Genomic DNA, 5,909 nt, shown 5'->3' with positions numbered 1-5,909 from the left:
TACAATTTAAAATAAAATTCAAAACAATTTTTGCGGTAGAATCATCCACGAGTGTAAATTATTTTTAGTTTTGTTTTTCATTTTATTATGGCAATTTCCAATATTTCTAGTATTTTTCTGCGCTATCGAACGCAGTATAACGCAGAGTAACAGAATAATATTAGGACGTTAGAAATTACAATATTTAATAAAACAATAAAATCGAAAAGAAGAGCTTTGTTCTTTTACTAGGCACCAGATGGCAGCACCGATGCTTACGGGGTATCCATCGTCGTTACTTGAGTTGATGTTATTGTCTTGTTGCTTTAAAGTTCTTTCGAATTAATTCACTCGCTTGATTATACATATTTAATGAATTGGCGGGTTCTTTACTCAAGCCAGTAGCTGTTGCTGTATGTAAAGTGTACGTGCGAAGTTCAAAACGCGAATATTTTCTGTGTTTTCAACGCCAACGGTTTATTGTTCACGACCCTGCCACAGGCACTTGGACCGTTTCAATAATAAAATGATGGTTAATAAATACAACTTGTCAGTACTAATACAGTACCAGCAATAGTCTTAATGTTTGATTTGACCTAATAACTTCACTTCAACACTGTCCAATACACCGCTGCAACACATAGCCCGCACGCCATTGTGCATGCACAAATACACAGTAGGTTAGAGTGCATACACAAATACACTCTAACCTACTGTGTATTTGTGCATGCACAATGGCGTGCGGGCTATGTGTTGCAGCGGTGTATTGGACGGTGTTGAAGTGAAGTTATTAGGTCAAATCAAACATTAAGACTATTGCTGGTACTGGTACTGGTAGGGCTAGTAGTAGTACTGACAAGTTGTATTTATTAACCATCATTTTATTATTGAAGGGGTCCAAGTGCCTGTGGACACTGCTGCCTTTCCCTTGTTCGCCACAGCGTGTGGCGAACAAGGGCTAGCGTACTACTACTACTATTAGTACTAGTAGTACTACTAGAGCTAAATGTTACTACTACTAATACCTACCTATTATTACTGATAATTCTCTGTAAATGTTGTTCAAATGCTTCTTTGCAACGCACAAATACAACGTACGCGCCGCTGCCAATTTAGAGCAATGGTTCACATTGGAATGACACATGCGTCTAAACAGTAGTTAACCTGTATGATACAGGCGGTTCTGGTTCCGCTTCACTACACTAACCGCCTGTACCCCTTGCTTCTTCAGCCCGCTTCGCGAACCAAGAAATCATTGCGCCCAATCAGAGAGCTGTAACGGGCCAATCAGCCAATCAGCGAGCAGGCTTTTGCCTGACGTCTTTCTCAAGTTATTCAAGTTGAATTTTATAACTGCAATTAGCGCACGCTTCTGCCAAAGCCATTAAACTAGATTGTTTCCATTCATCAGGTATTCGCCTGTGGGCGAAGTTTTGCCGTATTTACTTCTCTGTACGCTCGATTGCTCGCCGCTAATCAGATCCCCGCCATAACAAGCGGCTCGATCGATAACGAAGTGTCTGCGAACCGCCAGGGTTGAGTCGCGTATAGGAGGCGTTAGTGTAGTGAAGCGGAACATACCGCCTGTATCATACAGGTTATCTAAACAGAGGAATTGCTCCGACCTGTGATTGGAGGATAAAAATAGAATTCGTGACGTTTCGTTTTTCATTTTGCATACCCTGCCGCATACGCTATTACGCTATGACCGGTAGGAAAGTGTACTGACTATAATATGGCGCGAACGATTTGAGTTACATTTCTATAAATTCTAGCTATTATAGACAGATGTCTTAGGCCTTATGTCTGTGAATTTTTGAGTCTATTGAAGCACGATTAGTCTAATTAATTAGCAAATGCTACTGCGCGTATTGCTCATACTCATAGGCTAATATACGCGCGCTATGGCGTAGGAATGTGTACTAACTATCATATGGCACAAACGATTTGAGTTATGTACATTGCTTTAAATTCTAGCTATTAGTATTATAGACATGTCTTAGCTATGATCCCTGTGAGTCTTGAATTTATTGAAGGGCGATTAGCTAATTAATTAGCAAACATGTACCGCGCGGTATCGCTCATACTCGAGTCATAAGCGCTAAATGCCAAATTGAAAACGAAACGTCACAAATTCTATTTTTATCTCCAATTACGGGTAGTCAATCATTTAAGTCGGAGGCAATTCCTCTGGTTTAGACGCATGTGGAATGACTCGTAGAGCTCTATGTTTGCTGGGTCACTGAGGCATAGTTGAAGTTGTTGTTCACTTACGTTGAGTTATCATTGATATACAAAACACAAAACTAAAGCTCTCCTTGTTTTGCACAGGTATCGCAGCGAATCCATGATTTCATCAGAAGGTTTTTCTCAGTTGGATATCCTTGAGGCAAGTTCGTCAGATTGGTAAGCAATAATGGAGGAGCACATGAAGAACGTTGGCTGAGTGTTGAGGCTTCGCCACATGGGTTAAGCACTGTAGACAATCATGGAATCGTCTCAATTTTTTGGCAGTATTTGTGTCCAGCAAAACCCACTAGGAAAAGAGCAGGCAATTAGCAATGAATTGCCTCTGCACTCTCTACTGGAAATCACCATATCGTTAAAGAAGTAAAGGGTGAAGTCACCACTTTTGGGCTAAAAAGCAGATACGGGGATACCCCAAGCGTAGCCAATATCAAATACCAAACTTATTAGTAGCAGGTCGTTATAGTCACCCGCAGCGAATACTTGCAAGAAGGTCTGCCAGACAGAACAATACACGATTATTAGTAACACACAAAGAAGGAGTGCAACATGTTACTACAGTTACGACAGGGAAACGAGCAACAGCGGTCAAGATTCCATTCCACGGCTAATATGCAGTTCACCACCCACGGAGGTGGCTTGTGCCTGTTTCAGATGTATCGCGATGAAAACCACATCGGATCGTAAACATTTTTAAGCCATTATATGAACGTGAGAAACCCTTGTTCGAACCAACCTCTAACCTGACAAAACAATTCATCAGCGCTCTGTACGCTCGCCAGACCGTGCCTCCTTGTCACAGATTGCCGCTCTAATACAGGTCAACCTAGCGTTAAGCCAATGATAGAGCAAAGTAGAACCGTCGCGTAGTTGTTGCTTCTGAACCGTCTGTCTACGCCAATAGATTTCAAACGTTGGCAAATTGTCATCGACTGTTGATGTCAAATCGGAAGTGAACGTACCCCAAATCTCCCAGGAAGGAGCATGGCTCGAGCAGATCGTATGAATTGCCGGGAATTTGCACGGCAAAGTTCCAACAGACATCTGTGACTACAGGGAGCACGAAAAGTCGCATGAATCCACTGTTCAACGCAAATCCTCAGGCTACCGTACTTTGCCTACCTTGTGGACGCAGGTTCAGGTCGAAGCCCAACTCATGGATCACGTGGACGTTGCACGCCAGCCAATGACCGTACGCTTGTGAGAACTGTGGTCGGACGTTTTGCTCCTACAATTTATTCAAGATCACGAACGAATGGATTTTGCGAGTACCAGTGCCCTAGTTTGTCTGAAAGATTGGAACATCGTCACTCCTAGATGAGCACTCACAAAGCTGCCCCGCACGAGTTTCGGTAACAGTAGGCTAGAAGAACAGGCGAAATACGAGAGTACCGGCTGACGAAGATGCGATCACGAAGCAGAAAGGGCGCGAATAGGAAATCGTCTCTCAAAGTTCAAGTTCGCCCCAAGTGTATCGGATCTCGTTACGAAGCGTGCAAAATGCCTGTGGAATCACGAAGATACTAAAACACAACAAATAAGCGAAAGAGGTCAGTGCAGCTCACAGGAAGCATGAGGTAGACGGCGATACTAAAAAGACCAGAAAAAAACAATGATATGCACAATGTGGGCGCAAACCCACGTGCAAATGCGGAATCGGTCGCCGCAACCGCGACCGGTCTCAAGAGCGACGACCAGCCGTTCGGAGGACTCTCTAAGCTGCACCCGCCTCGGACGACGGTTTCCTTCTTTGAGCGACGGACCAGGTCGGCCAGCGCACCCGCCGGGGATGACGCTAGGCAGCGGCGAACGCAGAGTCTGGCCTAGCGCACCGCGACGACAGCTATCAAGCCGACGACCCGGTCGAGTCCTGACTGGAGCCGATTGATGCGCCACCCGCCGACGGACGCTGAAGCCGAACGACCAGAGTATGGATCCTAGCGCACCCTGCTTGTACGGACTCGCGCTGATTGCGCAGGCGACCAGGTCGGGGGCCTAGCCCTCGAACCCTCCGCCGCGACCGACCGCTTAAGCCACCGTCGACTCCGACTCCACGGTTCTTGGCTATGGCCCTAGCGCCACTCTGTCTCCGATATCGCGATATAAAGCGTGACGACCAGGCTTGCGCCCCCTAGCGGCCAAAGAAGCCACACTCACCTCCCCGCTCCCAGAACCAGATGGACACCATAATGCGACCGACGCAGGTATGAGCGACGACCATGCCGTCGACTAAAAAACTGTTCAAGGTCTTAAAGCACGCTCATCTCAGGACAATGAGGAACCAAACAAAGCCTAGTAAAGCCCGACCGGTTCCAACCACCAAAAAACGCGGCTACGGACTCTACTCGCCGCTCGAGCCTCGCTCCAACGGCAAAATCGCATTCCACCCAAAGGCGTTAGCGTGACACAAAGCAGCCGTGAAATTCGAACCCGCAAACAGAATTACCGTTGTCCGAAATGCGTAGCATGGTGTCTTCTCTGAGCTCAGGCAGCTGGGCACTTCGGCTGACATGCCGGTGAAGCCATTGTGCGCTGCAGAGCACCCGCCTGCGGCAGGACAAGACGGACTTAGATCGGTGTCGTATACGCTCTGCCGTGAAGCGGATGCCCCGCTTTGCCTTATTCCCGAGGACGCCCCCTCGCTTGCCATCAGCCCAGCTGATGCCGCGTAGCCGGCCAGACAGCCGTCGCCATGGACACTGTATGCCGCGGAGGGCGCCGCCACAGACGCGGACACGCCCCGTCGACCGCGACGACGCTGAGGACGCCCGTCGGACACGAAAAGCCCAGTTACCCGCAAGAGATGACAAGACCCCCTGTCGACCACAGCGACTCGAGACGCCCGTCCACGCGCAGCGACGCGAGACGCCCGATCGACCTTTGGACGACGGACGAGACGCCCCGTTGACCGCGGCGACTCGATACACCTCGTCGAGCGAGAGAAGAGAGCCTCTGAGAGGCGAAACACGAGGACGCCCCGTTGACCGCGGGCGAACGACGACGAGGAGACGGACCTGAGATCGAGCCCGCGAGAGAGCGCAGGGAGCGCGAGAGAGAACGACGGTCGCCAGTCTCTAACCGCCGACGCACCCGCGGCGCCCGGGGACGCCCCCGCTTCTTTGTATCTCTACCCGCGAGCGAGACCTGCGAGACCTCGGCCTTCGGCGGACTGCGGACGAACCTGTTGGCCGCGGGCGACGCGAGATGCCCGTCGGCCCCGCTTAAACATGGTCATCGTAGGCTGTTAGAACGAAATTGACTGCCGCGAGGCCCGGCGCTGGCCGGCGCACCCGTGGCGGTAGATGTGAGAGCTGAGAGCGCCGAGACGAGAGAGCGAGAAAAGAGAGAGAGAGAGCGAGAGAAGACTGATGAGAGAGAGAGAAGACGAGCGTTTAGAATCGTTCATTGGCCGATAGACGAGAGAGAGGAGAGAGAGAGAGAGAGAGCAGGTATGGCGACAAAAAGCGCGAGAGCGGGAGCGTAGATCGGTTGTTGTTGTGCAGCGGTGGGCGATGACGTGGCGGCTGGCTGGCATACCGCGGGCGGTGATTTCATCGCGCGTTTCAGAGTATGGGCCAGGCCACGTCACTGCGGGTCACACAACTTTACGGTAACATTTCAAGATTGACGCTGAATGTCATACAGGTAGACTTCTGCTTGTGAGCAGCACTGTATTGGAGAGT

The 5,909-nt window shown here is 49.3% G+C and overlaps 1 long non-coding RNA gene across 1 annotated transcript in view; it reads left to right on the top strand.

The window, feature by feature from the left end:
- Positions 1-258: 258 nt before the first annotated feature.
- LOC106818888 overlaps positions 259-5,909 on the top strand; it is a 5,955-nt gene continuing 304 nt past the window's right edge. The window contains exons 1-2 of the long non-coding RNA XR_001395313.1: positions 259-403; positions 2,311-2,342. This is a non-coding gene — a long non-coding RNA (uncharacterized LOC106818888). The remainder of the gene's footprint in view (positions 404-2,310; positions 2,343-5,909) is intronic.

This window comes from Priapulus caudatus, unplaced genomic scaffold (genome assembly GCF_000485595.1).
Source record: "Priapulus caudatus unplaced genomic scaffold, Priapulus_caudatus-5.0.1 Scaffold2614, whole genome shotgun sequence".
NCBI classification, from domain to species: Eukaryota; Metazoa; Priapulida; class Priapulimorpha; order Priapulimorphida; family Priapulidae; genus Priapulus; species Priapulus caudatus.
Note: the sequence above shows the minus strand (reverse complement) of the source record. Positions and strands in the feature narration are given on the sequence as shown.